The sequence below is a fragment of the Bubalus kerabau genome, chromosome 1 (assembly GCF_029407905.1).
Source record: "Bubalus kerabau isolate K-KA32 ecotype Philippines breed swamp buffalo chromosome 1, PCC_UOA_SB_1v2, whole genome shotgun sequence".
Lineage (NCBI taxonomy): Eukaryota > Metazoa > Chordata > Mammalia > Artiodactyla > Bovidae > Bubalus > Bubalus kerabau.
Window position 1 is genome coordinate 166999919 of NC_073624.1, and position 24824 is coordinate 167024742.

At 42.9% G+C, this 24824-nt stretch overlaps 1 long non-coding RNA gene across 9 annotated transcripts; it reads left to right on the plus strand.

Moving 5' to 3' along the window:
• The first annotated feature begins 135 nt into the window (after nucleotides 1-135).
• LOC129621792 (uncharacterized) lies at nucleotides 136-16605 on the plus strand. Of its 9 annotated transcripts, XR_008699694.1 has the most exons (5): nucleotides 1177-2080; nucleotides 2247-4358; nucleotides 4730-6624; nucleotides 11162-11584; nucleotides 15993-16605. It is a non-coding gene; the product is annotated as an uncharacterized LOC129621792 (long non-coding RNA). The 9 variants fall into 9 exon arrangements; XR_008699691.1 differs by lacking the exon at nucleotides 11162-11584; XR_008699697.1 differs by lacking the exon at nucleotides 11162-11584 and having other exon boundaries at nucleotides 2247-3383.
• Nucleotides 16606-24824: the final 8219 nt, after the last annotated feature.

A 24824-nucleotide genomic window follows, 5' to 3' on the forward strand; every position in this document is an offset into this window, starting at 1 on the left:
CGCGTCTTGACGTATTTGAGGACGCCCCGCCCAGCCCTGCCCCGCTGGCGCTGTCCGCGGTGCTGAAGGCCCAGACAGGAAAGCTCCCGGGGCCAAGAAGAGAGGATCCCATTTGTCTGGGAAACTTGGCACTCTGCTGAGCCCCTGAACCCCAATGTCTTCGTTCGAACACTAAGGAGAGTGAGCCAGAAAATAAACGACGGTTTGCGTATGGAAGGATAGTTTCCGTTTTATCGTTTGTAAAACGATACTGTTAAAAGTCCCAGTCTTAGGGTTATTTTGAAGAAAAGATGAGATAAGGCATATTAAGTGCTTATCACAAAACCTTATACAAATTTTATCCATCCACTATCCAAATTATGGAGACCTACTCTGCTTTCACCTCCTTGCTGCCTCAGTGAACACTTTCCTATCCATTCCCTTAAGAACCTGTGTGGAAATTTTTCTGGAATATTTAACAGGGTGCTGAATTGCTGGGTCATGAGTATGTGTATAGCTGTGCTATGCTCAGTCGTGTCCGATTCTTTGCGACCCCATGGACTGTAGCCCACCAAGCTCCTCTCTCCATGGAATTTACCAGGCAACAATACTGGAGTAGGTTGCCATTTCCTTCTCCAGGGTATCAAACCCACATCTGAGCCCAGGGATCAAACCCACATCTCCTCTGTCTCCTGCATTGGCAGGTGGGTTCTTAATCACTAGTACCACCTGGGAAGTCCAGGTTATGTGTATACTTAACTTGATTTGGCAGTGTTACATCACTTCTCAATTCTACATTCCCATAAACAGTGCAAGAGAATTTTTAAATCTGCATATCCCAGTATCAGTGGGCAGTATCTGGCCATAATTTTTGCCAGAAAAACAGACACAGCGTCATATAATTGTTTTAATCCACTTTTCTCTGATTATCAGTGACTTGTATCCCATTATCAATGACTTGTTAGTTTGAGGAGCTCCTGCTGTACTTCTCTTGGGCTTTGATCTTGTTTATACATAAGAGTTCCTGGTAGAGGAACATATTCATCTATGGTTCAAACCACCATCAACTTCCCCCTGGATTATTGCAACAGCCCCCAAACTGGTCTCCTTGCTTCCACACTTGCACCTCTGAATTTTAATCTCAACACAGTAGAGTTTCCCTGTGGGATGATTGAGGGATGCAGATATGAGGTAATTAAGCGATTGCCCATACCAATACTGGTAGGGTGCCAGAATGGAGTCATATAATTAACTCTATCCTGCACCTAAAGTCCCTTTTCCAAAAAAGTTGTTCAGTTGGGGATGTTTTAAGGTCCATATGGCCAAGGACCACACTGTTTAATATTATATCTCCAGCAGTTAGCATAGTGCCCAATTCATAGCACATTTTCAGTAAATACTTGTTGAATGAGTAAATGGATATTTAGTTTGGATTCTAAAGGATAAGTAAGAGTTTCTCTGATGCAGAAGGGCTGGGTTCATTCGGAGTTCTTTGATTAAAAGCACCAGAAAATTATCTGGCTAGCTTAGGAAAAAGGAACTGATGGGAAACTTGCCTAAAGAACAACTAGAATCACAGGAAAACTGGAGAATTAGTCTTAGGAAGCAGGACTGAGCCAGAAATGGACTAACTCTTCAAGGATCTTATGATGTTTAAAATTCAAATTCCAAGAAGAGAGATATTAAATGATCTGGCTTTGCCTTAAGTGAGGAAGAGGGGACCTGGAGTCAGCCATATGAAATATACCTGGATTGAGAAGCCATGCAGATGGTTCATGGGTTGCAGGTAGCACAAGAAATAGCTGTGGATACAGGGAAAGAAAAAAATCAACACGTGTGCACAGAAGACTTCCAGCAGGAAAGTTCAGTATGCAAAGGCAGAGTGATGAGGCACTAGGGGAATGGTAACTGCCTGGATGTGTGCAGAGAACTCGTGGCCTAGGCCAGGTGACACTGGGCTTTGTCTGCCATGTTAAGGGACTTGGACTCTAGTCAGTAGGGTACTGGATACCAGTAAGATTTTAAGCTGTGAGGGACATGGTCAGATTTGTTTTTTAGAAAGATTTCCGTGGCATTTGGAGGGCGAATGGAGTAGTAAAAGGTGAGAGCAAAAATCCAGGGAAGGCACAATAATGCATGGGCTGGCAGCAGAGTTAGAGAAAGAGGGATGGATTTGAGAGGCATTTAGGAGTCAGTTCTAACGGGTTTAATGGTTGACTGGGTGTGAGTGTGGGGGCAAAGGTAACCGATGGATTTTCTGGCTTTAGTGACTAGGTGGACAGTGGAATCTGTCAATGAACTGCAAAACAGGAGATACAGATTCAGGAGAAAGAGCAGTATACAAGTTGGAGCCTCCAATGAGCCACTGAAGAAAGAAGAAAGATTTAAAATGGGTAACTAACAAGCACACACATGGACCTCTGCTTAAGGTTATGTGGCAGGCTGGGTGGGAGGGGAGTTGGGGGGAGAATGGATACATGCATGTGTATCCTGTATATGTGTGGCTGAGTCCCTTGCTGTTCACCTGAAACCATCACAACATTGTTAATTGGCTATACCCCAATATAAAATACAAAGTTTCAAAAAAGATGAAACGGCAGGCAAGAACCAAACCCTAGCAAATCAGTAGGCTCGAGAGCCTCCCATTTGCCCACGGTTATCCTCCGAGTCACAAGAGGAAATACAGAGCCATGGAGGGGAGTTGAGTCACTGAAAGAGCTGAGGGTCAGCGACAGATGGAAGCAGCTGCTGCAGGAGCCTTTCAGCCTAATGGATGCTCTGCTAATTATACTGATTAAAGAAAACATTTGGGGCAATTAAGGCTCCCAGGAGGATGGTTGCCATTCTCAGAAGACTGAGAAGGTCCCAGGCCTGGCTGTGGGCTCTGCAAAGATCTTCAGAAACAGAAACCTCCCCATCCCCCTTCTGATAGAACTTGTGTGCAAGTTTGCTTTTATTCTGGTATATATTCTGGTTGTATTTTTTTCTGGTTGTCTATTTATTCTGTTTATAGAATTTAAATGATACAGAAGGATTCGGAGCAAAATGTGAAAATCTCCTTTCCACCTGCCTCAGCTTTACCTTTGTCCCCCTCTGGAGATAATTACTGGCCTCAACTGGGTAAACATCATTACAAAACTGTCTATGCATTTATCCAAGTCTACTCGTACGGATACACACTTTTAAAAACATAAGATGCACCCACTAAATGACAGTTCTGCAATTTGCTTCCTTTTCCTACTGGTCTTGAGGATCTTTATTTTAATTTCAGTTCGTAGGATCACTTCCTATTTCTTAATGGGTATGCTGTATTCATTGTAGGGGTCCAGAGGGCGTGGCCGGCCTGTGCCTGCAGCTGATCTCCCAGCCCACTCATTAATCACCACCACCGCGCCAGCAGGATGGTAGGCATCCGGCGGGTGAACCACTGTCTTCCCAGATGAGCCCATGGACGCCGCTTGCGTGCTGGCCTCGCGTGGGCCAGTTGATATTAATCGGTGGGACCGGGAGCTCGGGGAGTCCCTCGCGGGATGGGGTGGGGATGGTGGGGAGGGAGGTAAGAAAGCCTTTGGGCTGGAGTCCTGAACTACCAGTAAGAGTTTTACAGAAGGTGGAGTTTAACAGATGACTTGGCGAGCAAGCGGAAGCAGCAAGAGGGAAAGAGCTAGGGCTGAGACCTTGCCTGACTGCTTAGGGGATGCAGAGTCGCTTCCTGGAGCGCGGGTTTTGGAGACTGTAGAGAAGGGAGGGGAGGCTGCAGTGGCACGTTAGGGCCAGACATCCCTTCCCCCACGTGTGTGGAGGGACACGATCCTAGGACAAAGCTGCACAAGAACCCAGCAGCGAGGACCTGAGACAGCCCCGCAAGATCGCTGGGGCACTGTTTGGGGCGGGCCTCGGGCTCCCCCTGGGGGTGACGCCCCGCAGTGCGCTCCAGCGAAGACCCGACGTCTGGGCTGAAAAAGACTCCTTCCTCATTGCCTCTTCTGGTCCTTACTGGGCACCCACCAAGCGCGCCCAGCCGGTAACGCCCCTCTAAGGAGGCTCTGAACCCGGACCTGGCATTGCAACGGACTCTCGGCTAATCAGTCTCACGTCTCTGCTAGAGCCGGCCCCGCTCACGCTCAGGATGAGTTGTAGGTCCTGGAGGTGTTTGGAGGAGGGGACAGGAAGGAGCCAGTCCATTTTTTGAGATGGGTACCTGGGAGACGGGCCTGCGCCCACTCCTGGTGAGCTTTGTCAAGGAGTATCCCGGGAAATCCAGTCCAGGCCTCTGATGTGGGGAGACGCGGCCAACTCGGTGAGAAAGCCGTGACTCTCTCAAGAGGGGCCTGTCTCCTGTAAAATGGAGGCAATCAGCTTGAACTCCCACACAACAGGTGAGCACTTAGATATGGGGGGCTTTCACCCAAGCAGCGCCAAACAGCCGGTCAAGCTTGCCCTCTTAGGGAATCGGGATGAGTACAGATGTATCAGGGAGGGCTTCCTGGAAAAGAAGGAAAGACTGGTGGACTGAAGGAGCAAAGGCTTGGGGGGCAAGCATGGGTCGGGCAGGTCTGGGGAGATAGTTGGAGGGTGGTTCTCCCTGGCCAGGCATCTAGTGCTCCAAAGCAGAAGTCAGAATGGAGATATCAGACAGGCCCAAGGAAAGAGCCTCTAATGTTCTAGCTGACATTTGCATCCTCAAAGCTTTGTTTAAGTAGGGAACATGGTCATATTTTGTTTTAATAAAAATATGTCGTTCTGGAAGGTGGTGGAGGAAACAAGGCTGAGGCAAGGAGGAAGCACCCCAATCAATGAAAGAACAGTAAAACCCTGCTGGGGAAGAGCCACCGTGATGGAGTATTATGCGAGAGGGATCAGCTGGGCCGGGGCATTGAGTCCTGAGGAAGAGCAGTCGGGTGTGCATCCCAGGATCCTGGAGGGTGCCCAAGACCCCTCATGTCTCTCTGTGAGATGGTTACTGCCTCTTAAGAAGCCCTGCCTTGTGCAGGGCTGGGCCACACTATTCTTTGAGGCCAAGAGAATATTTCCTCATTACCCTTGGAAAACTAACATGAGCTTAATGGAGGGAGAGACCCAAGCAGTCCCTGCTTTCATGGCGGTTTCAGAATACATAGGTGGCTCTCAGCAGGTTCATTGAGTCCTCGACCCTGTATATGCAGGAAAGGCAAAACAGAAACCCAAGGAAGGGAACAAGAAGAAATAACACTGAAGTGTTAGCGAGTCAGAAGACAGGCACTCTTAACTCAGTTGATTTTTAGAGTCAAGATGTTTTTTTTTTCCATTGCAATGTCGATAAATACTCTTTACAGAAATGTTTGAAAGCACAGAAAATTATAATAAAAATATTCATATCCTATCCTTTTACTCAAACTTACCCACTCAGTTGAGTTTATCATGTAGAGTTTTTCTTTCTATCTTCCTTGTGTAGTTTTCAAACTTCTAATACGGTCGTGGCTAGATTGTCTTCACAACTTGCAGAGTCACTTCTTAAGAATATAGGCATTTCCCATGATGTAACAGACTCTCCCAGTTCACCTTAAATGTCGCCATGTTGAACAGGTCACCCCAATCTTGGCCTGGCAGGTTCAGTTTAATCCATGACCCCTAAACTCCAGTGTATCTACAAATTATGAACGCAGGGCCACTTGGTTTACTGGCCTTTTGCATTATAACAAGTTAAGAAACCTAGCTTCCACAACTCTCATTAATCTTTTTTTCCTGGAAAAAGATTTGGGCAACCCTAAGTGACGTGACTTAGAAACTGCAGCAGTATAATTAACTTCCAGTGGAAGCAAGGATGAAGTGTGGGCTGAGGTTAGTTAATAAAATTGGGGTAGTGTCCTTGTATGATATGAACCGTGTAGCCGTAGAGATGATGGCTCTAGGGAATAATCAGTGCCATTCTTGGTTGCATTCAAATTGATTTAATAAGAAACAACTGAGCTGTTGATACATGGCTGTTGTTGTTCAGTCGTTAAGTCATGTCTCTTTGCGACCCGATGAACTGCAGCATGCCAGGCTTTCCTGGAGTTTGCTCAAACTCATGTCCATTGAGTGATGCTATCTAACCAACTCATCCTCTGCGGTGCTCCTCTTCTTTTGCCGTCAATCTTTCCCAATATCAGGGTCTTTTCAAATGAGTTGGCTCTTTGCATCAGGTGGCCAAAGTATTGGAGCTTCAGCATCAGTTCTTCCAATGAATAGACACATAGTTGGATATAGACTTTGTCTTATTATTTAAACTCCACTGAAAAAGAAAAAGTTTGCAGCATATTCTCACTGGTTGACCCAGGAGAGGGAAGGAGGATTTGTCATTATTCAGAAAGAGGGGCTCTACTGACCTTTAAGGAAACCTTAGGAACAGGCCTTATGTTTTAAGCTCAGAGACCCAGGAGCTCAAGTGTTCAACATCTTCTAGGCACTGGGCTCCGTCGTTGTCAATGTCCATGTTCTTCAGGGTGGGGTCTACAAACCAGAGGCTTCACCTGGGAGCTTGTTAGCAGGCCCTACCCAGATCCACTTAATCAAAATTCCTATTTAAAGAATCCCCAGGTGATACGCATATCCAATTTGAGAAGCACTGCTCTCTGTCACATCCAGATCCTCCAGCTTTCTTCCTTCAGAAAAATTAGACCCTGGGTAAGGCTGTCCGCAAAAGTGATATTTAAAGGGGACCAACTTTGGGGCTTAACTTTTTTTAAAAATTGAAGTATAGTTGATGTACAATATTGTGCTAGTTTCACATGTACAGGAAAGTGATTCGGTTGTATATATGATACATACCTATTTTTCAAGTTCTTTTATAAATTATAAAATGTTGAATATACTTCCCTGTGCTATACAGGAGGTTGTTTATCTATTTCATATATAGTAGTGTGTATCTCGGAGAAGGCAATGGCACCCGACTCCAGTACTCTTGCCTGGAAAATCCCATGGACAGAGGAGCCTAGTAGGCTGCGGTCTATGGGGTTGCTAAGAGTCGGACACAACTGAGTGACTTCACTTTCACTTTTCACTTTCATGAATTGGAGAAGGAAATGGCAACCCACTCCAGTGTTCTTGCCGGGAGAATCCCGGGGTTGGTGGAGCCTGGTGGGCTGCCGTCTATGGGATCGCACAGAATCGGACACGAATGAAGCAACTTAGCGGCAGCAGTGTGTATCTATTAATCCCATACTCCTAATTTATCACTCCCCAGTCCTCTCCCCCCCCACCGCCCCATTCCCCCTTGGTAACTGTGGGTGTATTTTCTGTATCTGTGGGTCTATTTCTGTTTTGTTTATAAGTTTATTTGTATAATTTTTCTTAGAGTCCACATATAATGATGTCATACGATATTTGTCTTTCTCTGTCTAGCTTATTTCACTTAGTATGATGATGATCTCTAGGACCATCCATGTTGCTGCAGATGGCCTTATTTCATTCTTTTTGATGGCTAATATTCCACTGTGGTTATACACCACCTATTCTTTATCCTTTCATCTGTTGATGGACATTTAGGCTCCCATGTCTTGGCTATTGTCACTAATGCTGCAGTGAACATTAGAGTACATGTATCTTTTCAAATTACGGTTTTCTCTGGATATATGCCCAGGAGTGGGATTGCAGGATCATATGATAGCTCTATTTTTAGTTTCTTAAGGAACCTCCATACTGTTCTCCATAGTGACTGCACCAACTTACATTCCCACCAACAGCATAAGAGGGTTCCCTTTTTTCCATACTCTCTGCAGCATTTATTATTTCTAGACTTTTTTATGATGGCCTTTCTGACTGCTGTGAGGTGATACTTTATTGTGGTTTTGATTTGCATTGCTCTAATTATTAGTGATGTTGAGCATCTTTTCATGTGTCTTTTGACCATCTGTACATCTTCTCTGGAGAAATGTCTATTTAGATCTTCTGCCCATTTTTTGATTGGGTTGTTTGTTTTCTTGATATTGAGCTTTAAGAACTGTTTGTATATTTTGGAAATTAATCCTTTGTTGGTTGCATCATTTGCAGGTATTTTCTCACATTCCATATGTTGTCTTTTTCCATTTTGTTCATGGTTTCCTTTGCTGTACACAAGTTTTTATGTTTAATTAAGTGCCATTTGCTTATTTGGGGGCTTATTTCTGTCACTGTAAGAGATGGATCCAGAAAAACATTGCTGCAGTTTATGTCAAAGAGTGTTCTGCCTATATTATCCTCTGGGAATTTTATAGTATCCAATCTTACATTTAGGTTTTTAATCCATTTCGAGTTCGTTTTTGTGTATGGTATTAGAGAATGTTCTAATCCCATTCTTTTACATGTAGTCGCCCAGTTTTACCAGCACTGCTTATTGAAGAGACTGTCTTTTCTCCATTGTATGTTTTTGCCTCCTTAGTTGTGATTAATTGACCACAGATGCATGGGTTTTGGAGAAGGCAATGGCACCCCACTCCAGTACTCTTGCCTGGAAAATCCCATGGACGGAGGAGCCTGGTAGGCTGCAGTCCATGGGGTCGTGAAGAGTTAGACACGACTGAGCGACTTCACTTTCACTTTTCACTTTCATGCATTGGAGAAGGCAACGGCAACCCACTCCAGTGTTCTTGCCTGGAGAACCCCAGGGACGGGGGAGCCTGGTGGGCTGCCGTCTATGGGGTCGCACAGAGTCGGACACGACTGAAGGGACTTAGTAGCAGCAGCAGCATGGGTTTATTCTGGGCTTTTCTGTTTCATTGATTTATGTATCTGTTTTTGTGCCAGTTCAGGGTATTTTGATAACTGTAGCTTTGTAGTATATTCTGAAGTCAGAAAGCCTTATTTCTCCAGCTCCATTTCTCTTTTTCAAGATTGCTTTGGCTATTCAGGGTGTTTTGTGTTTCCCTATAAATCTTAATATTTTACGTTCTACTTCTGTGAAAAATACTATTGATAATTTTATAGGGATTGCATTGAATCTGTGGATTGCCTTGGGTAGTATAGTTATTTTAACAAAATTAATTCTTCCAGTAGAAGAACATAGTATTTCTTTCTATATTATGTCATTTTTAATTTTTTCATTAATGTCTTATAGTTGTCAGAGTACAGGTTTTTGCCTCTTTAGGTAGGTTTATTCCTAGGTATTTTATTCTTTTTGATGCACTGATAAATGGGATTATTTCCTTAATTTCGTTTTCTTTTGTTGTTAGTGTATAGAAATGCAACAGATTTCTGTGTGTTAATTTTATATCCTGCCTCTGTACTGAATTCATCAATGAGACCTAGTGGTTTTCTGGTAACATCTTTAGGATTTTCTGTTTAGTATCATATCATCTGCCAACAGTGACAGTTTTATTTCTTCCTTTCCAATTTGGATTCCTTTTAATTTTTTCTTCTCTGATTGCTATGGCTAAACTTCCAAACTATGTTGAATAAAAATGGCAAGAGTGGACATCCTTTTCTTGTTCCTGATCTTGAGGAAATGCTTCCAGCTTTTTGCCAGAGCATGATAGCAGTGAGTTTGTCATATATGGCCTTTATTATGTTCAGGTATGTTCCCTCTGTGTCTGCTGGAGAGTTTTTATCATTAATTGATGGTGAATTTTATCAAAAGCATTTTCTGCTTGTATTGAGATGAACATGTGGCTGTGTCGAGTGCTGTATCTAGAGTCGGCTGTGTGCCGATGCGTGGGGCTGTGTCCCTCCCTGCTGGCTGCGTGGCCTGACGCGTCCCAGCGCTGGAGCCACAGGCTGCTGAGCGGCGCCCGGTCCTGGTGTCAGATGTGGCCTCCCGGAGAGCGCGTCCCAACGAGCCCCCTGATGTCTCCACCCCGGGCCCTTGCCCTCAGGGTGAGTCAGCCATCTGCTATGCTTCCCCCCAGAGGCCCTCCAAGGCCGGCAGGTGTGTCTGGCCCATGCGCCCATGAAGTCCCTGCTTTTTTCCTGGATCCTGGTGCACATGAGTGGAGTGTGCCCTCCGAGTGCAGAGTCTCCATTTTCCCAGTTCTGTGGAGTGCTTGCAATCAAGCCCTGCTGGTTTTCAAAGGCAAATGCTCTGGGGGCTCTTCTTCCTGCTGCCAGACCCCCCAGGCTGTGCAGCCTGACATGGGGCTCTGAATTCTGACTCCTGTAGGAGAACTTCTGCAATATATTATTCTCCAGTTTATGGCCCCCTCCCTGGGTGTCAGGGATGTGATTATATTGTGAGCACACACCTGCTGTCGTCTCGTTGTGGGTTCTTCTTTATGTCTTTGGATGTTGACTATCTTTTTTTGTTGTTGTTAGATTCCAGTCTTTTTAATCGATGGTTCTTCAGCAGTTAGTTGAGACTTTAGTGTAATGAGAGGAGGTGAGCTCAAGGTCATTCCACTCCACCGTCTTGTCCAGGAAGCTGTGACTTGACATTTGATTATTAAGCAGATGAAAAACTTCATCGTGACTATATGTTCAGCAATCCCAATCTTTGGGAATATCTCCTTTTTTTCCTTTCCGAAAGGCAGTTATTTTTCTCCCAAGTGCTGCTGGGGAGTGTTCTCTACTATGACTTTTCTGGAATTTTGCATGAATATAAAAGGAGGGCTTAGCTGAGTGTGATTTACAGGCCAGCCATGTCTCCTTAGGAAAGTTCGCATCATATTTTTAGTATACATCTTTTTAAAAATTTTAATTATTGATAAGCATTTACAGCTGGCTCTGTTTCTTTTCTTTGGCTTTTCATCTTTTTAAGATGATAACATGAACCAGACCGTAACTAAGAGGGAGGGGCCGAGCTGTGATTGGAGGTAGACAGTTCCCTGGTTCAGGGCATGGTTAAAGAAACAAATCTCTGGGGAGGCTGAGGAGCTGTGCTCTTAGTTCCTTGGTGCTTAAAGGTAAACTCATCACCTCCAAACCTTTGGGAGCCCAGCCCTTCACCACAGTTCATCAGTGCCTTATTGCTTCCTCATAGGAGAAAAGCTGTGATAAAGGAGGTGACTGAGGACATAATCTGAGTCCCAGAACTATCACTGTGTCAACCTGGTCTAGTCACAATGTCTAGGATATAAACTGTGGATGAAATAACCCAGTGTGAAGTATTTGTTTCACCTACGGAGCAGGATAAAGGTGTGCACTGGTCTTACAAGATACTATTTTTAGTCATTAAGATCTGATCACTTCTGCTATGAACAGGTGGTAGATGTATGATGGCTTTTGCTTTGATGAATTATGGTTTTCTGTTTCTCAGAATGTTGTAGCTTAGCTGTGTCTGAACACTAATACCAATTTATAAGATACATGAGTCATCATGGAAGAGCTCCTCTCAGCATCCTTATCCAAAGGGTAAAGCCAAGCCTCAGCCAGACATTAGTCAGTGATTGTCAGAGACCTGCATGCAAAATGTGAATGCCCTCTGAGTGCACGAATGTCCTCCTCTTCCTGACGAGGAGACACTTGCTTCACTGAGCCTCTGCTGTATGCCGGATAGTGTGCTAAGGGCAGTGAGCCTGACACGATCTCTGACCTCAAGAGGCTCACAGTCTGTGCAGCGGAGACGCAGAAGCAAACAACAAGCTACTGATCGAGCATCTTACAAGGCGTGTCTAGTGGTAAGTGCTGGGCCCAGGGCTGAGAAGAGAGAAGTTAACGCTGGAGTTAGAGCTGCCGTAAGGTGAGTCGAGTGGAAGAAGAGCAATGGAAATCCAGAGTACATAGTGAAGTACCTGGATCCTAAAAAGGAAAAAAGAAAAATTATCTCACAGTGGCCAAAAGGGGCCTCAGAGTCCCCTGGACACCTGAAGTGTTTTGCAGGGGACTGGCCCTCACTACCAGGTCAGGGGCAAGGGCTTCCAGATGCAAGAGAGGAGTGAGTAGGAGTCCTGGTTTCTGGTCTTGGCTTGAATGCTATCTGCCTATTTTCTCAGAAACTCAGATTTCCCTATCTGAAAATAGGTTTAGAACAGATGACCTCTGCAAGCTTCGTTCAGGGTGGGACATCTGTGGCTGCTTGATATTTGAAAGAGGCGCGGAACTGCATCACCACAGATGTGCACCGCAAGTCATCCCCCTTGTATGTTGTTGGATCACTTTATGATACAGTTTAGTTTTGTTTGTTACCCATTGAGCCTAAGGCAAGCCAAAGAGAAAAAGAAAAAGGGAATGGGTTCTTTTGACATTCTTTTTAACTCTTGTTGACTAAAAAAATAGCCACAAGCTGCAGGTTGAGAGTTAGATGTATTCTTTGGGAATTGTGAGGACTTCAGGCCCGGGAGACAGCATCTCAAGTGACCCAGAGAGATTGCTCCACAGAGATGGGAAAAGGAGTCAAGATATACGGAAGTTTGTAACAAGGAGGAGTGGAGGCAGGCAGTCTGTTAATTAAGGAAAACCAGGTATCCGAGGAGTTTAGTGCTCTTCTTTGTATGGGAAGATGCAAGCTTCTGGGCTCACTGAATACATTCCTTTCATGTGCATCTCAGCTGCCTGGGGCCAAATCCTGCTTGAACAATCAAGATCACATTCCTAATTCCTCAGTTCAGTTCAGTCGCTCAGTCGTGTCCCGCTCTTTGCGACTCCATGAATCGCAGCATGCCAGGCCTCCCTGTCCATCACCAATTCCTGGAGTTCACTAAGACTCATGTCCATCAAGTCAGTGATGCCATCCAGCCATCTCATCCTCTGTTGTCCCCTTCTCCTCCTGCCCCCAATCCCTCCCAGCATCAGAGTCTTTTCCAGTGAGTCAACTCTTCGCATGAGGTGGCCAAAGTATTGGAGTTTCAGCTTCAACATCAGTCCTTTCAATGAACACACAGGACTGATCTCCTTTAGAATGGACTGGTTGGATCTCTTTGCAGTCCAAGGGACTCTCAAGAGTCTTCTCCAACACTACAGTTCAAAAGCATCAATTCTTCGGCGCTCAGCTTTCTTCACAGTCCCACTCTCATATCCATACATGACCACTGGAAAAACCATAGCCTTGACTAGACGGACCTTTGTTGGCAAAGTAATATCTCTGCTTTTTAATATGCTATCTAGGTTGGTCATAACTTTCCTTCCAAGGAGTAAGCGTCTTTTATTTCATGGCTGCAGTCACCATCTGCAGTGATTTTGGAGCCCCAAATAATAAAGTCTGACACTGTTTCCACTGTTTCCCCATCTATTTCCCATGCAGTGATGGGACCAGATGCCATGATCTTCGTTTTCTGAATGTTGAGCTTTAAGCCAACTTTTTCACTCTCCACTTTCACTTTCATCAAGAGGTTTTTTAGTTCCTCTTCACTTTCTGCCATGAGGGTGGTGTCATCTCCATATCTGAGGTTATTGATATTTCTCCCAGCAATCTTGATTACAGCTTGTGCTTCTTCCAGCCCAGCATTTCTCATGATGTACTCTGCATATAAGTTAAATAAGCAGAGTGACAATATACAGCCTTGACGTACTCCTTTTCCTATTTGGAATCAGTCTGTTGTTCCATGTCCAGTTCTAACTGTTGCTTCCTGACCTGCATACAGATTTCTCAAGAAGCAGATCAGATGGTCTGGTATCCCCACCTCTTTCATAATGTTCCACAGTTTATTGTGATCCACACAGTCAAAGGCTTTGGCATAGTCAATAAAGCAGAAATAGATGTTTTTCTGGAACTCTCTTGCTTTTTCGATGACCAGCGGATGTTGGCAATTTGATCTCTGGTTCCTCTGCCTTTTATAAAACCAGCCTAAACATCTGGAAGTTCACAGTTCATGTATTGCTGAAGCCTGGTTTGGAGAATTTTGAGCATTACTTTACTAGCATGTGAGATGAGTGCAATTGTGCAGTAGTTTGAGCATTCTTTGGTATTGCCTTTCTTTGGGATTGGAATGAAAACAGACCTTTTCCAGTCCTGTGGCCACTGCTGAGTTTTCCAAATTTGCTGGCATATTGAGTGCAGCACTTTCACAGCATTATCTTTCAGGATTTGAAATAGCTCCACTGGAATTCCATCACCTCCACTAGCTTTGTTCATAGTGATGCTTTCTAAGGCCCACTTGGCTTCACATTCCAGGATGTCTGGCTCTAGGTCAGTGATCACACCATCGTGATTATCTGGGTCGTGAAGATCTTTTCTGTACAGTTCTTCTGTGTATTCTTGCCATCTCTTCTTCATATCTTCTGCCTCTGTTAGGTCCATACCATTTCTGTCCTTTATCAAGCCCATCTTTGCATGAAATGTTCCCTTGGTATCTCTAATTTTCTTGAAGAGATCCTTAGTCTTTCCCATTCTGTTGTTTTCCTCTATTTCTTTGCATTGATTGCTGAGGAAGGCTTTCTTATTTCTCCTTGCTATTCTTTGGAACTCTGCATTCAGATGCTTATATCTTTCCTTTTCTCCTTTGCTTTTCACTTCTCTTCTTTTCACAGCTATTTGTAAGGCCTCCCCAGACAGCCATTTTGCTTTTTTGCATTTCTTTTCCATGGGGATGGTCTTGATCCCTGGCTCCTGTACAATGTCACGAACCTCTGTCCATAGTTCATCAGGCCCTCTGTCTATCAGATCTAGTCCCTTAAATCTATTTCTCACCTCCACTGTATAATCATAAGGCATTTGATTTAGGTCATACCTGAATGGTCTAGTGGTTTTTCCTACTTTCATCAATTTAAGCCTGAATTTTGCAATAAGAAGTTCATGATCTGAGCCACAGTCAGCTCCTGGTCTTGTTTTTGCTGACTGTATAGAGCTTCTCCATCTTTGGCTGCAAAGAATATAATCAATCTGATTTCAGTGTGATGTCCATGTGTAGAGTCTTCTCTTGTGTGGTTGGAAGAGGGTGTTTGCTATGACCAGTGTGTTCTTTTGGCAAAACTCTATTAGCCTTTGTCCTGCTTCATTCCGTATTCCAAGGCCAAATTTGCCTGTTACTCCAGGTGTTTCTTGACTTCCTACTTTTGCATTCCAGTCCCGTATAATGAAAAGGACATCTTTTTTGGGTGTTAGTTCTAAAAGATCTTGTAGGTTTTCATAGAACTGTTCAACTTCAGCTTCTTCAGCGTTACTGGTTGGGGCATAGACTTGGATTACTGTGATATTGAATGGTTTGCCTTGGAAACGAACAGAAATCATTCTGTCGTTTTTGAGATTGCATCCAAGTACTGCATTTTGGAGTCTTTTGTTGACCATAATGGCTACTCCATTTCTTCTAAGGGATTCCTGCCCACAGTAGTAGATATAATGGTCATCTGAGTTAAATTCCTAATTACTGCTGTTGCTGCTGCTAAGTTGCTTCAGCCGTGTCCGACTCTGTGCAACCCCATAGATGGTAGCCTAATTCCTAGTGTACCCCTAATTCCTCCTTTACCTGTAGGGTGGTGGTTGGCTGCCTCTCTGAGATTTCTTTGTTCCCCCCACCTGCTTATTGGGGAAGCGGCTGATGGCTATCAGATAGCCAGTATTGTATTGAGTTCAGAAATTTACCTTTGAAAGGCTGGAATCCCTGGTGGCTGTGATATTCTTGTTTCCAGATATAGCAGGAAATATCTCATTTTACATCTTGAAGGCGTATCATGCCAAGACTACCCAATACTGTCCTGGGATGGGATCAATGAAGGCCCCTCATACTTCACAAGCCTTATACCTCTTCCATCATCCTTATCTAAAGCAAGGATGCACATTAGTTAACTGGAATCTGACGAGGATGACATCCAAGTCCCACTTCCATTTGATCTGAGTTATACTAACTAAGCAACGACGCAAGACGCAAAGCACAGGGAGTGAGAGTTTGAGTGTGTAAACAAGGCCAGTGGCAGTGTGATCCTGCAGGCTTTCAGCGAAAGAAGCTGCCAGCCTCATCAGCTTAATAAAGTCGGCCAGACCAGGTGGGGGTGGGCGGTGTGTGCATTGTTTCTCTAAGTATCTGTTTTGTTTCTTGAGTTAAAAAGCAACCCACAGCCTGAGTCTGTCTTAAAAATAAAGAGAATACCAACAATGAAAGATGTGCCAAAAAGAAAGGAGCATAAAAATCTATGAAGTGCTCGTATAAATGGAGGCAGGGAAGCTGCTGTCAGTGAGGGTGGCTGGGAGGAATCCTCATTCTGCAAATGTTCAGTTTCACAGACAGCACTGCGCTCGCTTCCTGCTGGGCACTCAGTCGCTGTCCTGCTGAAGCAGGAGGAGCCAGAGATCCGCAAACAAGAACCAAAGCCCTGGCTTCCCTGGAGGCTCAGGGGTAAGGAATCCACCCGCCAATGCAGGGGGCACAGGCTTGACCCCTGTTCTGGGAACACCCTACACGCCGCGGAACAACTAAGCCCACACGCCTCAACTTCTGACCCAGTGGCCTAGAGCTCGGGAGCCTCAAGCACGGACCCCCGCGCCCTAGAGCCTGCGCCCCACAGCGGGAGAAACCACTGCAGTGGGCAGCCTGCACACCACACCTAGAGCAGCCCCCGCTCTCGGCAACTGGAGAAAAGCTTCCACAGCAACGCAGACCTGGCACAGCCAAAAATAAATTAATTAAAGAACCAAAGCCTGTGCTATGAGCTCTGTATTCTTACCACTTGGAGTGTTGCCATAGAGCAGCAGCATCAGTATTATCTGGGATTTTGTTAGAAATGCACAGTCCAGGCTTCAGAATCAGCATCTGCATTTTATCAGAAACCCCAAAGTTTTAGAAGCACTGATCTATATGGTGAGGGGCTGTGGGTAGCATGGGGTTGGGAGGAGAAAGACTGGCTGAGAAGGTCAGGGAAGGCTTCCTGGAGGAAGTCACATTTGTGCCAGATCTTCTAAGATGAGTAGAACTTACTCGTTTGAAAAGAGAAGGAAGGACGGAAATTCCTAGTAGAAGAAGGGGTAGAATGAAAAAGTAGCTGACTGAGGGGAAGCTGAGCTGGAAACATAGGCTGGAATCTGATTTTGACAGTGTCTATCTGCTGTATTAAGGAACGTAGGTTTCTTTGTTTCCTAAGGACGGAAATCAAGGAAGGAGGGAGAACATTCTCCAGGCGCCGTGCTGATGTTTAATCAGCATCAGGGTGTTCCATGCAATTAGAGCGGCTGCCTGGTTCACTGTGGGAATGTTTGGGGCAGACTAGTACCCTCCAGGTGTACTCACAGAGGGTGGCAGTTTCCATGAATTTGACAGGAAGCAGAAAAGAAAATTTCTATCTAAAGGCCCCCCTTTTTCCCCCTGAAGGCAATAAATGCAAGAGAATGATCAATTCCTGTAAATGGTATTAAACCAAAACATATTATGGAGGGACTGGAAATTTTTCTTAGAGGCAAAGTAGCAATGGTTTAATCTTTTAAACAACCCCATGAAAAGCCAAAGCAGATAGAGAATACATGCCATACTTTGATTGAAACTCAGTGCTAGCTCAGGATCAACAGTCTCATGTTCTGATTAACAACTGTTGATCAGACCAACCGGATGTTGAATCTTTGCCCAGGGTCCTGGCTCTGGGTGTTATTACCATCCTGGTGCAGGCCTAAGCCTTCCTTTGTCTTCTAACTGGCTGGATCCTTTCAATAATGAGCCAGAGAAACCCATAGGGATTTTAAAAGTGGCAGAAAGCATTTGTTCTACTCAGCTATTATAATGATAATTGATTTCTTAAGGGTGCAAAGTAAGACAGTGCATTTGACCCACCATGGATAATTCAGGCACCTCCCACTTTATGTCCTGGCATCTGAACTTGCCTTATTGGAGCAAAGTCCCTGAGCCACTGAGACCATTAACTGGAGGGTTAAGTGTGAGAAGTAAAAAGAACAGCATTAGCAGAGAGGACTAAGTCATGCTGCAAAGTACAGAAGTGACAAAAAAAAACCAAATAAATAAATACAGGCTTCTAGTACCAGTACCCACTAGATGCTGGCACCAGGATGAATGCTTTACAGCTGCTCCCTTCTAGTTCGTTCGATAGCCATACCAGATAGCTGTCCTCAGCCTCAGTTTCGGAGGAGGAACCTGGGACTCAGTGGTTGTTGGTTGATAGGACCCCACAGCCAGGTGTTCAGAGCTTGGATTCGAGTCCAGATCAGGCTTGTTGATCACAGCCCATGACTCCCCGCTTCCTGGAGTGGGCTGTACTATCATTCAGAAGTCTGCAAGAGACCGTCACTACACTGGTATTGCAAGGAGGCATCTGGTGCCCTTGTGTTTCTGCCTCACCAGCTTCCACAAGTGGCATGGATCCTTTAGAGAGCCACATTGTTGCAATTAAAATAGCCCAGAGAGGGTCAGGTGTTAGAAGTTCACAAATACAGGTTGGCCAGTGGCTCGTGAATGGCCTTATTTGAATGATTGAAGGCTCTGAGAGCTCTTGTTGGAGACAGGGTACTGGCCACAAAATCCAGTGTTAGCTGATCTTGGAGGAATGGGTTGGCAAAGAGGTACTTTGGAGGCTGAGGCTTCACAGAACACTGAAGGGTGGTCAGAGCCTAGAAGAATAGGTCTGGGTTATCTTTCACAAAAACACTGTTGAGTCAAAAGTCAGACCCATGAAGGCCTTCAAATGCACCATCTCATTTAATTTTTATCCGTTGACTCAACTCTGAATCTCACTTCGAGTAATTTCTTCAGATATAGTTGCCACTCTAAGCTCTTCTACTGTGTCTAATCCAGTGTTTAACGAATCGATTTCATTTTCTTTTTTTGTTTTGGTTTTAGTTGGTTCTTTTTCTAATCTGGCCAGTCATTCCCTCGTCCGTGTTAGGCCAAAATATAGTAATATAGTGCAATTATTGGCGTTTGCCCTCAGGACTGCCCTTTCGTTCCCATTTGCTTAGCATTTACTATTCCTAGATTGAATTTTAACTCACTTGGAGGAAGGCTGAAGGGATGTGGGAATTCTCAAGAACAAAAAAATCCTTTAAAGTATGGTATATCTAGAGCATAGTTGTTTTCTTAAAATCATTTACTGCTAGATGTAGAATTCTCTGGGCCCCTTTATATCCTCAAAGACTGCAAACTCTAAAACTCCAGTATATGGAGCAAATGGTTTTTGGATTTAGTTTTACTATTTGAAAAAGGGAGAGTTTTAGTATGTTCATAGATACATGAAGGTACAGAGAATGACATTTCAGTAGTTAGTGAAGAAGTCTCAAGACCTCCATCATCAAGAGGCCCAGAAACAGTAGGTGTTTCGCCCCAACCTTGACTCTGGGCACTCGAATGCTGTCAGCCGCCCCGCTGTTCCTAGTGAGATCGTAGAGGCAGCTCAGAGCTGTGCAGTCTGGCTCCACCGTCAACTCATACTTTCATTCTCTCTCTCTCTGTCTCTTTCCCTTCCCTCTCTCCCTCTTTTAAAAGAGACTTTATCTTTTAGAGCAGTTTTGGGTTTATGAAAAGTTGAGCAGATAGTGTGTGTGTGTGTGTATATATATGTGTGTGTATATATATACACACATGCACTCCCTCTTCCCCAAAGTTTCCCCTCTTAACTTCTTGTATTAGTGTGGTACATTTGTAACTGGTAAGTCAATACTGATACTATTATTAAAGTCCCTAGTTCACTTTAGTGTTCACTGTTTGTGTTTTCCGGTTCTGTGGGTTTTTACAAGGGCATAATGCTATGTATCTAACGTTACATTATCACATAGTTCGATCACCCTGAGAGTTCCCTGCTCCAGCTTCTCGCTGCTTGTCTTCCCCATCTCCCTTCCCTACTCCAAACTCCTGGCAGCCACCGCTGCTTTTACTATCTCTATAGTTCCACCTTTTCCAAAAGTCGTATAGTTAGAGCCAAACAATACGTAGCCTTTTCAGGCTGCCTTCCTTCACTTAGCAATGTGAATCTGACATTCTTCTATGTCTTTTTGTAGTTTGATATTTCATTTGTTTTTACCACTGCATAATATTCTACTGTATGGATGGACCACAGTCTACTCCAACTGAAGGATCTCTTGATCGCTTCCTGTTTTGACAGTCATAAATGAAGCTGCTATATACATTCATGTGCAAAATTTTCTGTGGACGTAAGTTTTCATCTCATTTGAGTAAATAGGAATGTGACTGCTAGAGCATAGGGTAAGACTTCTGTAAGTCTTCTGTTTACCTTTGTAAGAAACTGCCGAATGGTCTTCCAAAGTGGCTGTACTATTTTCCATTCCTGCTCGCAATGAGTGAGAGTTCTTTTATTTCCACATCCTTGCCAGCATCTGATATTATGAGTGCTGTGGATTTTAACCATTGTAATACTTGCGTAGTAACTCTGTTTTTTAAATTGGATTGCTATTGTTGAGTTTTAAGTGTTTTTCATACATTTTGGAATGTATAGGTCTTTTATCAAGTGTGCGTTTCACAGATATTTTCTGCCAGTCTGGCTTGTCTTTTCGCTTCCTTTCTTGTATCTTTGGCAAAGGAGAAGTTATTCGTTTTAACCAATCTATATTTTATGGATGATGCTTTTGGTGTTGTATCTAAAAACTCATAACCAGTCAAGTCGCCTAGACTTTGGCATGTGTTAGCATCAAGAAATTTTAGTTTTGTGTTTTACATATAGCCTATGACCTATTTAATGTTTGTGTAAGTGTTAATTGCTTAGTTGTGTGCAACTTTTTGCGACCCCATGGACTGTAACCTTCCAGGCTCCTTGACCATGGAATTCTCCAGGCAAGAATGCTGGAGTAGGTTGCCATTCCCTTCTCCAGGGGATCTTCTCCCCCAAGGGGTCGAACCCGGGTAAGGTCTAGATTAATTTTTTTGCATGTGAATGTCCAGTTTGAACACTCTGAAAAGGCTGTCCTTTCTCCACTGAATTGCCTTTGTTCTTTTGCCAAAGGTCAATCATCTGTATTTATGGGGTTCTATCTCTGGGCTCTTTATTCTGTCCATTAATCTGTCAGTCTGTGCTTAGGTCAGTCATACTGTCTTGATTACTGTACTTTCAGAATGGAAGTCAGCTCATGTAAGCCTGCCGATGATGCTCTGCTTATTTTGTATTGTGTGGTGTATTCTGGATCTTTTGCCTTTCCATATAAACTTTAGAATCAGTTTGTCTGTATCCAAAAATAACATGTTGGGATTTTGACCAAGATTACATTGAGTCTATGGATCATGAGTCTATGAGTGTGTTTCGTGCCGTCCTAACAGTATTGAGTCTTCCTATCCATGAACGTGGGTTATGTCTCCATTCATTTAGATCACCTTTGGTTTGTTTAATCAGTTTTGTAGTTTTCCTCAGATCTTGTACATGTTTTATGACTCATACTATTAATATTTTATTTTTGGAGTGCTAATGTAAATGTTGCTATAGTTTAAATTTCACATTCCAACTGTTTGTTGCTGGTATATAGCAATGCAATTGACTTTTGTATATTAACTTTGTATTTTGAAACCTTAATATAATAGCTTATTCTAAAATATAAGTTTATAATATATTAATATATACTATTATATATAAAATAATTCCCAGATATTATAAAAATATCCAGGAATATTTTTATTCATCTTTGGGATTTTCTGCATTAATAATCATGTAACTGGGAACAAAATCAGTTTTATTTCTTCCTTCTCAACCTATCTATATATTTTTACTGTTATATTGCATTAGCTAGAATGCATACTTTCAGTATAACATAGAATAGACATGGTACGAGATCTTGCCTTATTCCTGATCTTAAGAAGAGAGCATCTAGTTTCTAAACATGAAGCACAATGCTAACTGGAGAGTTTTGTAGGTTTTCTGTGTGTGTCAGGTTAAAGAAGTTCCCTTGTATCATTACTTTACTGAGAGCGTTTATCACAAATGTATTTTAGATTTTGTCAAGACCATATCTACTGATATGGTCATATGACTTATTTAGCCTTGATAGGACTACATTAATTGAAACAGCCTCGCATCCCTGAGATGAATCCCACTCAGTCATGGTGTATGATTTTTCACTATTGACATATTGGTGAATTCTATTTGCTAATACTTGTTAAGAATTTTTCTATCTTAAATCATGAGAAATACTGGTCTGTAGTTCTGTTTGTGTTTTTAACATCTTTGGCATCAACGTAATAAAATAAATTAGGAAGTTTTCCCTCCTCTTCTATTTCAGGAAGATATTGTATAGACATGTTAATTCTTCTTTAAACGGCTAGTAGAATTCTCCAGTGAAATGATATAGGTGTGAAGATTGCTTTGTGAGAGTTATAAAAGCACAGATTCAATTTCTGTAATATTTATATGGCTACCAAATTATACATTTTCTATTTGGTGAGTTGTAGAAGTTTGTACTTTTTGAGGAATTGCTCCATTTAGTCAGAGTTGTCAAATAAATGTATAGAGTTGTATGTAGGTGGTATTACATTATTATTTTTAAATGTCTGCAGGATCTGTAGTAATATTTCTTATTTCATTCTTGATATTAGCAATTTGAATATTTTCTTTCAGTCTTATGAGAAGTTTGTCAACATGATCAACCGTTTCAAAGAACAGCTTCTTGCTTCTTTTGTGTTTCTCGGTTTTTTTTTATCCTATTCATTTCACCTTTTTATTAATTTTTTCATTCTTCTTGAGTTTATTGGCTTTTTGTCCTTAGTTTCATGACGTAGTAGCTTAGATTGATTTTAGATCTTTTGTTTAATTGAAGTATAGTTGATTTCAGGTGTATAGCAGTGATTCAGGCATATATATATATATATTTTTCAGGTTATCTTCCTTTATTATTCCACAATATTGAGTATAGTTCCCTCTGCTATACAGTAGGTCCTTGTTGGTTATCTGTTTTATATAGCAGTGTGTATATATTTTTCACTTTCATCTGTTGAACATTTATCTTAAACTTGTCCTTGAGACTTAACCCATTAATTATTTGGAAGTGTACTGTTTAGTTTCTCAGTGTTTAGAAATTTTAGCTTTCTGTTTTTGATTTCTAATTGATTTGCTTGTGGCCGGAGGACACATTTTATATAATTGCAATTCTTTTAAATTTGTTGAGGTTTGTTTTCAGCCTTGTTCAGTCACTCAGCCATGACCAGCTCTTTGCGACCCCATAGACTGCAGCACACCAGGCTTCCCTCTCCTTCACTGTCTCCCAGAGTCAGTGATGCCATCCAAGCATCTCATCCTCTGTTCCCTCTTCTTTTCCTGCCTTCAATCTTTCCCAGCATCAGGTCTTTTCCAATAAGCTGGCTCTTTGCATCACGTGGCCAAATTATTAGAGCTTCAGCTTTAGCATCAGTCCTCCCAGTGAATATTCAGGATTGATCTCCTTTAGGATTGACTGGTTTGATCTCTTTGTAGTCCAAGGGACTCTAAAGAATGTTCTCCAGCACCACAGTTCAAAAACATCAATTCTTTGGCACTCAGTCTTCTTTATGGTCCAACTCTCAGAGCACTACTGGAAAAACCATAGCTTTCACTATATGGACCTTTGTCAGCAAAGTGATGTCTCTGCTTTTTAATATGCTGTCGAGGTTAGTTATAGCATTTCTTCCAAGGAGTAAGCATCTTTTAATTTCATGGCTGCAGTTACCACCTTCAGTGATTTTGGAGCCCAAGAAAGTAAAGTCTGTCACTGTTTCCATTTTCCCCCCATCTGTTTGCCATGAAGTGATGGGACTGGATGCCATGAAGTGATGGGACTGGATGCCATGATCTTCGTTTTTTGAATGTTGAGTTCTAAACCAGTTTTTTCACTCTCCTCTTTCAACTTCATCAAGAAGCTCTTTAGTTTCTCTTTGCTTTCTGCCATTAGGGTGGTGTGTCATCTGCATATCTGAGGTTACTGATACTTCTCCTGGCAGTCTTGATTCCAGCTTGAGTTTCATCCAGTCTGGCATTTCACATGATGTATTTTGCATATAAGCTGAATAAGCAGGGTGACAATATACAGCCTTGATGTACTCCTTTCCCAATTTGGAACCAGTTCATTGCTCCACGTCCAGTTCTAACTGTTGCTTCTTGATCTGCATACAGGTATCTCAGGAGGCAGGTAAGGTGGTCTGGTATTCCCATCTCTTAAAGAATTTTCCACAGTTTGTTGTGATCCACACAGTCAGGGGCTTTAGTGTAGTCAATGAAGCAGAGTTTTTCTGGAATTCCTTTTTCTATGATCCAGCGAGTGTTGGTAATTTGGTCTCTGGTTCCTCTGCCTTTTCTAAATCCAGCTTGTACTCCTGGAAGTTCTCAGTTCATGTACTGTTGAAGCCTGGCTTGAAGGATTTTGAGCATTATCTTGCTAGCATGTGAAATGAGTGCAATTGTATGGTACTTTGAACATTCTTTGGCATTGAAATGAAAATTGACTTTTCCAGTCCTGTGGCCACTGCTGAGTTTTCCAAATTTGCTGGCATATTGAGTGAGCACTTTAAATAGCATCATCTTTTAGGATTTGAAATAGCTCAGCTGGAATTCCATCACCTCCACTAGCTTTGTTCATAGTGATGCTTCCTAAGGCCCACTTGACTTTGAACTCCAGGATGTCTGGCTCTAGGTGAGTGATCACACCATCCTGGTCATCTGGGTCATGAAGTCTTTTTCGTACAGCTCTTCTGTGTATTGTTGCCACCTCTTCTTAATATCCTCTGCTTCTGTTAGGTCCATACCGTTTCTGTCCTTCATTGTGCCCACTTTGCTTGAAATGTTCCCTTGGTATCTTTACTTTTCTTGACGAGCTCTCTAGTCTTTCCCATTCTGTTGTTTTCCTCTATTTCTTTGCATTATTCACTTAAGAAGGCTTTTTCATCTCTCCTTGCTATTCTTTGGAACTCTGCTGCAGACAGGTATATCTACAGCCTAGGTATGGGCTATCTGCATACTTGAAAAATTCATGCATTCTGTCATCATCGAGTGTTTTGTAAGTGTTTGGACCATGAGGGAATTCCCTTTGCTGATTTTCTATCAAGTTGTTTAATAAATTGTGGAGAGAGGGATTATGAAGTGATTAATTAAAATTTTATATTTGTCTATTTCCCTTCATTCCTGTCAGTTTTTGCTTTACATATTTT